The sequence below is a fragment of the Pleurodeles waltl genome, chromosome 3_2 (genome assembly GCF_031143425.1).
Source record: "Pleurodeles waltl isolate 20211129_DDA chromosome 3_2, aPleWal1.hap1.20221129, whole genome shotgun sequence".
NCBI lineage: Eukaryota > Metazoa > Chordata > Amphibia > Caudata > Salamandridae > Pleurodeles > Pleurodeles waltl.
In genome coordinates, this window is record NC_090441.1 from 212,259,666 (window position 1) to 212,269,330 (window position 9,665).

General features: G+C 57.3%; 1 protein-coding gene across 1 annotated transcript in view; it reads right to left on the bottom strand.

Moving 5' to 3' along the window:
• LOC138286706 (gap junction gamma-1 protein-like) overlaps window positions 1-9,295 on the bottom strand; it is a 37,194-nt gene extending 27,899 nt beyond the window's left edge. The window contains exon 1 of the mRNA XM_069227209.1: window positions 9,141-9,295. The gene's annotated coding sequence lies outside the window, so the exon portion shown is untranslated. The remainder of the gene's footprint in view (window positions 1-9,140) is intronic.
• Window positions 9,296-9,665: the final 370 nt, after the last annotated feature.

Genomic DNA, 9,665 nt, shown 5'->3' on the forward strand with positions numbered 1-9,665 from the left:
GGCTTCCAGTGCAGGATGAAGGCAGGCAGCCCCCAAAGCATGCAGCACCAGGAAACAGTGGAGAAAGCCGGCAGTATTAGGCGCTACAATGTTGTCGGTAGTTTTCTTGCTACTCTGTTGCAGTTTTGCAGGCGTCCTGGAGCAGTCAGAGGTCAATCCTTGGCAGAAGTGGAAGAGGGAAGAGAACTCTGGCGAGCTCTTGCATTTGTTATCTGAGGAAAAGCCCACAGGAGAGACCCTAAATAGCCCTCAGAGGAGGATTGGCCACCTAGTCAGGTAAGCACCTATCAGGAGGGGTCTCTGACGTCACCTGCTGGCACTGGCCACTCAGAGGCCTCCATTGTGTCCTCACACCTCTGCATCCAAGATGGCAGAGGTCTGGGACACACTGGAGGAGCTCTGGGCACCACATCTGGGGTGGTGATGGACAGGGGAGTGGTCACTCCCCTTTCCTTTGTCCAGTTTCACGCCAGAGCAGGAGGGGGGTCTGCCCAGACCCCAGGAGGGCAGAAACCTGTCTACGGGTTGGGAGCAGCGGTAGCTGCATAGAAAACCCCAGAGAGCTGGTTTGGCAGTACCCGGGGTCCATGCTGGAGCCCCGGGGATGCATGGGATTGGCACCCCAATACCAGATTTCGCATGGGGGTGACAATTCCATGATCTTAGACATGTTACATGGCCATATTCGGAGTTACCATTGTGAAGCTACACATAGGTATTGACCTATATGTAGTGCGCACGTGTAATGGTGTCCCCACACTCACAAAGTCCGGGGAAATTGCCCTGAACTATGTGGGGGCACCTTGGCTAGTGCCAGGGTGCCCACACACTTAGTAACTTTGCACCTTACCTTCACTAAGTGAGGGTTAGACATATAGGTGATTTATAAGTTACTTAAGTGCAGTGTAAAATGGCTGTGAAATAATGTGGACATTATTTCACTCAGGCTGCAGTGTCAGTCCTGTGTAATATTGGTCTGAGCTCCCTATGGGTGGCAAAAGAAATGCTGCAGCCCATAGGGATCTCCAATACCCTGGGTACCTAGGTACCATATACTAGGTAATTACAAGGGTGTTCCAGTCAGAATTGGTGAAATGGTTACTAGCCTATAGTGACAATTTTAAAGGCAGAGAGAGCATAAACACTGAGGTTCTGGTTAGCAGAGCCTCAGTGACACAGTTAGTCACTACACAGGTACACACATTCAGGCCACAAACTAGGAGCACTGGGGTCCTGGCTAGCAGGATCCCAGTGAGAGAGGCAAAAACAAACTTACATACATGTAAAAATGGGGGTAACATGCCAGTCAAGATGGTACTTTCCTACACCCGGGAGATGTGTATGGGAAGGAGCACAGCTGGAACGCCCCTTCCCGCCTTGGAGATGGTTAAGAGGGAGGCAGAGCTGGCAAACAGATGCACCCCGTGGAATCATAAATAGAAATAATAGTTTCCTAAACACCAGTAGCGGAAGGATACAGATCACCTAATCAAAAGGATTGTGAAGAGGCTCTGCTCCAGCACAGCTAACCAATGGTAAGCAGTGGGCGGGCCCTGGAGACAAATATAACTTTTTGGTATGAAAAGGCTTTGCCCACAAACAACTAAATGTTGTCTGGTATGCGGGATCTAAAGCCATCAGGCCCTCACAGGGGGCACTGCCCGGAAAACCTTCAGCCCTGACCAATAACCCGGAGAGGGCACTAAACTGACCAGCAGAGCCTCCGGCACAAGGCTACAATGCCCTGTTATCAAGCGCCTAAAAGCAGTCAGATGTATGCGGTACATAAAGGATTCTTGTGGGATTTTTTATTGTGGAAATGGGGGGTAATTTTCATCAAACAGGAGCAAAAAATTAAACTGGTTGCACCAGTCGGAAAAAGAATCGAGAAGACTTTTCACGGGGAGGAGGCACTGGTTCTCCAATACTCATAGCAGGCCTTCGACTCCTACTGCAAGTGTGCACAGTCTGCAGCCTGGCACACACCCGCCGGGCACCGCAGGGCATCAGAACAAAAACAGACATGCCCAACTCCTGTCATCTGGGCTGGAGGGGTGCTTGTGCCCAACACCAGGTACCAACCGGTGCATCGCTGGATGGAGGGGGCACTAAACACTTATATTATAGATATAGAGACCACCTGATCGTCCGATGTGGGCCCCTTCTCCCCACCCCGCAATGGTGTACCCCAAAAAACGGGGTACACCATTGTCATGCCCCAGGTGACCTTTCACCCGGAGCCACAGGTGTGTCTGATGGGCAGGTCACAACCCATCTCATCACAGCAGCGAGTACCTCCTGATGCCAGCGGGGCACGAGCCCAGGGGGCACTCACAACATCTCATGGACTGGTAGCAATTGTCTCCCATCCCAGCACCTCCCTACAAGCAGCAGGTTCCAATAGGAAAACAAAGAGTATTTTTAGCTGGAAAGGACCAGAAATTATTAGACACGAACCCAGGAGCTGGAGTGCGCGGTGACTTTCAGTATTAAACTGGTCCCACGGACTATCAGGGCGTTTCATCGTCCCCCGCCCCCTGTGCTGAGCGGACCCTAACACATTGAGGGGGGCGGGGTTAGTAACGCTGGAGACCTTGCACTTAGCACGGTACCCTCCGGTGCAGCGCGCGCACACTCTTGGCACAGGGGCCCCCTGAGCAGCGCGCGCACACTCTTGGCACAGGGGCCCCCTGAGCAGCGCGCGCACACTCTTGGCACAGGGGCCCCCTGAGAAGCGCGCGCACACTCTTGGCACAGGGGCCCCCGTAGCAGCGCGCGCACACTCTTGGCACAGGGGCCCCCGTAGCAGCGCGCACACTCTTGGCACAGGGGCCCCCTGAGCAGCGCGCGCACACTCTTGGCACAGGGGCCCCCTGAGCAGCGCGCGCACACTCTTGGCACAGGGGCCCCCTGAGCAGCGCGCGCACACTCTTGGCACATGGGCCCCCTGAGCAGCGCGCGCACACTCTTGGCACAGGGGCCCCCTGAGCAGCGCGCGCACACTCTTGGCACAGGGGCCCCCTGAGCAGCGCGCGCACACTCTTGGCACAGGGGCCCCCTGAGCAGCGCGCGCACACTCTTGGCACAGGGGCCTCGCGCACACAACACAAACACGTGGCACAAGAGCTTCGTGGACAGTACAGACACTTGGCCCAGGGGCCCCGTGAACACCAGGCATCGAGACACACACACTCTTGGCACAGGGGCCTCGTGAACACAACACAGACACGTGGCACTGGGGCCTCGTGAACACCAGGCACAAACACTCTTGGCACAGGGGCCTCCTGAGCAACGCGCACACAGGCCTCGTGAACAGTGTAACAGACACACTCTTGGCACAGGGCTCTCCTGAACAGTACACAGACACACACACACACTCTTGGCACAGGGCTCTCGTGAACAGTACACAGACACTCTTGGCACAGGGCTCTCGAGAACAGTACACAGACACACACACACACACACACACTCTTGGCACAGGGCTCTCGTGAACAGTACACAGACACTCTTGGCACAGGGCTCTCGTGAACAGTACACAGACACTCTTGGCACAGGGCTCTCGTGAACAGTACACAGACACACACACACTCTTGGCACAGGGCTCTCGTGAACAGTACACAGACACACACACACTCTTGGCACAGGGCTCTCGTGAACAGTACACAGACACACACACACTCTTGGCACAGGGCTCTCGTGAACAGTACACAGACACACACACTCTTGGCACAGGGCTCTCGTGAACACTACACAGACACTCTTGGCACAGGGCTCTCGTGAACAGTACACAGACACACACACACTCTTGGCACAGGGCTCCCGTGAACAGTACACAGACACACACACACTCTTGGCACAGGGCTCTCGTGAACAGTACACAGACACACACACTCTTGGCACAGGGCTCTCGTGAACAGTACACAGACACACACACTCTTGGCACAGGGCTCTCGTGAACAGTACACAGACACACACACACTCTTGGCACAGGGCTCTCGTGAACAGTACACAGACACACACACTCTTGGCACAGGGCTCTCGTGAACAGTACACAGACACACACACACTCTTGGCACAGGGCTCTCGTGAACAGTACACAGACACACACACACTCTTGGCACAGGGCTCTCGTGAACAGTACACAGACACACACACTCTTGGCACAGGGCTCTCGTGAACAGTACACAGACACTCTTGGCACAGGGGCCTCGTGAACAGTACACAGACACACACACACTCTTGGCACAGGGGCCTCGTGAACAGTACACAGACACACACACACACACTCTTGGCACAGGGCTCTCGTGAACAGTACACAGACACACACACACTCTTGGCACAGGGCTCTCGTGAACAGTACACAGACACACACACACTCTTGGCACAGGGGCCTCGTGAACAGTACACAGACACACACACACTCTTGGCACAGGGCTCTCGTGAACAGTACACAGACACACACACTCTTGGCACAGGGCTCTCGTGAACAGTACACAGACACACACACACTCTTGGCACAGGGGCCTCGTGAACAGTACACAGACACACACACTCTTGGCACAGGGCTCTCGTGAACAGTACACAGACACACACACACTCTTGGCACAGGGCTCTCGTGAACAGTACACAGACACACACTCTTGCCACAGGGCTCTCGTGAACAGTACACAGACACACACACACTCTTGGCACAGGGCTCTCGTGAACAGTACACAGACACACACACTCTTGGCACAGGGCTCTCGTGAACACTACACAGACACTCTTGGCACAGGGCTCTCGTGAACAGTACACAGACACTCTTGGCACAGGGCTCTCGTGAACAGTACACAGACACTCTTGGCACAGGGGCCTCGTGAACAGTACACAGACACACACACACACTCTTGGCACAGGGGCCTCGTGAACAGTACACAGACACACACACACACTCTTGGCACAGGGCTCTCGTGAACAGTACACAGACACTCTTGGCACAGGGGCCTTGTGAACAGTACACAGACACACACACACTCTTGGCACAGGGGCCTCGTGAACAGTACACAGACACACACACACTCTTGCCACAGGGCTCTCGTGAACAGTACACAGACACACACACACTTGCCACAGGGCTCTCGTGAACAGTACACAGACACACACACACTCTTGGCACAGGGGCCTCGTGAACTGCGCACACACTTTGTACACAAGGCTTTTGCGCACACACCCATCCACATCGCTGGTTATATTTTCACTTCGTTTAAATAAGTGCGTCGTCACCAATGATACTCAAAGAAACCCCCACTCAAACGAGGGCACAACTATTGTGCACCTCCCAGGTGACCTTTCACCCAGGGCCAGGGTGATGTGGGTTCCTATTACACGTGTAAAACCAGTGTATGAAATAAAACGCAGGCGAGGGTTTGTACAGTCGCATCCTTAAGACGTGTACTCCATGGTGCTCATATGGGAATAAAACGAGGGTACGTGAAAGGAAACAATTGCCTAGGATCACACAATTTGGGGAAGCCGGGATTAACCGCTGCTTGTTTCACACTGCGTAATTCAGCAACTAAATGTATGTGCTTTGCTTTATCCGCACCCACCTTATCGGATACCATTATACCCCACCCCCCCCCCCCCCTCACCCACCAAACTTATTTGCGAGTACTTTTAGCAATCTGTAGTAAACGCATCAAGCGCTGCGAGGGGCGCCTAATCCCCAGGGAGCGTGGCAGCTACTGGGCAGGGCGGGGTGGGGTGGGTAAACACCGGGGGTGGCATCTCACGTGCCCCTGTGTGCGCCCCCTCGGAGGGGGTCAGAAGCGGATTGCGGCAAAAGGGTGCAGAGCATGGCGGGTGGGGGTGGAAGTCACGTGGCATCTGCCCCGGGCGGGGGCAAGAGCGGGCGCCACACAACCCGCAGAAGCAACGTCACCGACGTCAAATCCCCACATCCCGCCTAAATGCAGACACCAAAACAAAGGAATAACAGCCCCCATCAGCATCACTGGGAGGGTCTCCCTCGGACCCCACAGGACAGATAGTAACACTCCCCCCACCCCCTCAGCATCACTAGAAGGGTCTCCCTCGGACCCCACAGGACAGATAATAACACTCCCCCCATCTCCTCAGCATCACTAGAAGGGTCTCCCTCGGACCCCACAGGACAGATAGTAACACTCCCCCCACCCCCTCAGCATCACTAGAAGGGTCTCCCTCGGACCCCACAGGACAGATAGTAACATCCCCCCTCTCAGCATCACTTGAAGGGTCTCCCTCGGACCCCACAGGACAGATAGTAACACTCCCCCCACCTCCTCAGCATCACTAGAAGGGTCTCCATCGGACCCCACATGACAGCTAGTAACACCCCCCCTCCCAGCATCACTAGAAGGGTCTCCCTCGGACCCCACAGGACAGATAGTAACACTCCCCCCACCCCCTCAGCGTCACCGGGAGGGTCTCCCTCGGACCCCACAGGACAGATAGTAACACTCCCCCCACCCCCTCAGCATCACTAGAAGGGTCTCCCTCGGACCCCACAGGACAGTAACACCCCCCCCAACAGCATCACTTGAAGGGTCTCCCTCGGACCCCACAGGACAGATAGTAACACTCCCCCCACCCCCTCAGCATCACTAGAAGGGTCTCCCTCGGACCCCACAGGACAGATAGTAACATCCCCCCTCTCAGCATCACTTGAAGGGTCTCCCTCGGACCCCACAGGACAGATAGTAACACTCCCCCCACCTCCTCAGCATCACTAGAAGGGTCTCCATCGGACCCCACAGGACAGCTAGTAACACCCCCCCTCCCAGCATCACTAGAAGGGTCTCCCTCGGACCCCACAGGACAGATAGTAAAACTCCCCCCACCCCCTCAGCATCACTTGAAGGGTCTCCCTCGGACCCCACAGGACAGATAGTAACACTCCCCCCACCCCCTCAGCGTCATCGGGAGGGTCTCCCTCGGACCCCACAGGACAGATAGTAACACTCCCCCCACCCCCTCAGCGTCACCGGGAGGGTCTCCCTCGGACCCCACAGGACAGATAGTAACACTCCCCCCACCCCCTCAGCATCACTAGAAGGGTCTCCCTCGGACCCCACAGGACAGTAACACCCCCCCCAACAGCATCACTTGAAGGGTCTCCCTCGGACCCCACAGGACAGATAGTAACACTCCCCCCACCCCCTCAGCATCACTAGAAGGGTCTCCCTCGGACCCCACAGGACAGATAGTAACATCCCCCCTCTCAGCATCACTAGAAGGGTCTCCCTCGGACCCCACAGGACAGATAGTAACACTCCCCCCACCCCCTCAGCATCACTAGAAGGGTCTCCCTCGGACCCCACAGGACAGATAGTAACATCCCCCCTCTCAGCATCACTAGAAGGGTCTCCCTCGGACCCCACAGGACAGATAGTAACACTCCCCCCACCCCCTCAGCATCACTAGAAGGGTCTCCCTCGGACCCCACAGGACAGATAATAACACTCCCCCCATCTCCTCAGCATCACTAGGAGGGTCTCCCTCGGACCCCACAGGACAGATAGTAACACTCCCCCCACCCCCTCAGCATCACTAGAAGGGTCTCCCTCGGACCCCACAGGACAGATAGTAACATTCCCCCTCTCAGCATCACTAGAAGGGTCTCCCTAGGACCACCCAATGCCCCACGGGACAGATAAGGACCGAACAGGAACCCGCCCCTTCCTATCACAAGTGGACACAGCACCACCCAAGGGAGTCCAGCAGACGACCCTGGCCACCCTCGAACACCCACACCGACCACAACACAAACCCAAGCCAGGCACTCACAGACCACCAAAGCCAGGCACTCACGGACCTACAGACCCGAGCCAGGCACCTCCAGGCTCCCCACAGACCCGCGCCAGGCACCTCCAGGCTCCCCCATGGGTCTGTGGAGCGAGGCCTGGCATTAGCGGACCAACCTCCGTTACCGCGCTTCAGCAGCCAACGTGGCGCCCAAACTGAAGGGCAGAGGCGTGTCTGGGCAAGAGGGAGCCCTCACCGACCACCCCGAGAGGCCCTGCCTGGCCCACTCCAAGAGGGAGCCCCTCACCTACCACCCCGAGAGGCCCTGCCTGGCCCACTCCAAGAGGGAGCCCCTCACCTACCACCCCGAGAGGCCCTGCCTGGCCCACTCCAAGAGGGAGCCCCTCACCTACCACCCCGAGAGGCCCTGCCTGGCCACTCCAAGAGGGAGCCCCTCACCGACCACCCGGAGACTGCCTAGTCCACCCCAAGAGGGAGCCCTCACCGACCACCCCTAGACTTCCTGGCCCACTCCAAGAGGGAGCCCTCACTGACCACCCGGAGACTGCCTAGTCCACCCCAAGAGGAAGCCCCTCACCTACAACCCAGAGGGGCCCTGCCTGGCCCACTCCAAGAGGGAGCCCCTCAGCGACCACCCCGAGACCCTGCCTGGCCCACTCCAAGACGGAGCACCTCACCGACCACCAAAGACAGCCACCCAGGAAATTCCGGCCCCGTGAGGGCTATCCCGCCAAGAGGGAACACCCTGAAGTAATCACCCAAGGAGGTCAGGGTGCACCCCAAAAGGCAACTCAGCGACCGCCCCAAGAAGCTTCACCGCACTAAGAGAACCACCAGCGGGGCTCACATGACCTCTAACACCCCCAGAGTATCAGTCCAGCCACCGGCCCCTCCGAGAGACTTCCCTCCCTCCAGGACATCCCAAGGCTCCCGGCACCGAGACAGGGCCAGGCACACATTCACAACTGGGGCCGGAGAAATGTGGGGGTCCACAGAGGTGCGAGGGGCCCAGAGGGGTGTGGGCAAAAGTGAGTGAGGGAGAGAGGTGCGCAGACCTAGAAAAGTTAAAGGACAGAGAGACACGAGGCCAAAAACATGCGCTTGACCCCGAGAGAGGAGGGCCACGTGGCCCCGGGGCCACCGGCAGATATGGGGCCCAGAGACGTGAACAGATGATGGGCCCAGGCAGACCAGGGGCCCAGAGACTCAGGGGCCCAGGACCCCGTGCGGATGATGGGCCCAGCAGACCAGGGGCATAGACTCTGGGGGGCTGGGCCCGTGCAGATGATGGACCCGGGCACATTAGGGGCCCCGGGAGATCAGGGGCCCAGGCGGTCCAGGGATGAGGCACTCACCAGGGTCCAGCTCCCAGTGTCTCCTCCACGCTATAGTCCGGTGGGTGCTGTGCGTGCGGCGCTCAGTGTCCTCCGAGAGTTCAGGGTGTCTGTCTGGCAGCAAACAAAGACCAGTGCCAGCATGTGAGGCTGGGGGGGGGGGGCGAGGGGACGCCCCCGTGACGCGGCCCAGCTGGGGCCAGCCGCCAGCCAATGAGAACCAAGAGGAACATCCGAATTTTCCCTCCTCTTCTGCCGCCCGTCCCTCCCCCACCGGCTCCCCCGCCCCTCCCCGGAGGGACCTTTGCCTGAAATCAGACACCCGGAAACTTTCTCCAAGTCTGCAAAGTTTGGAAAAAATAATATACAGCTCATCTTAGGAGGAGGGGAGAGGGTACGTAACAGAGAGTGAGAGAGAGAGATGGAATCCGAGACAGACACCCAAAGAGACACAAAATCAGACACCCCGGACACGGAGCCTGCCGCGGAAACTTTATCCAAGTCTACAAAGTTTGGAAATAATAATATACAGCTCATCTTAGGAGG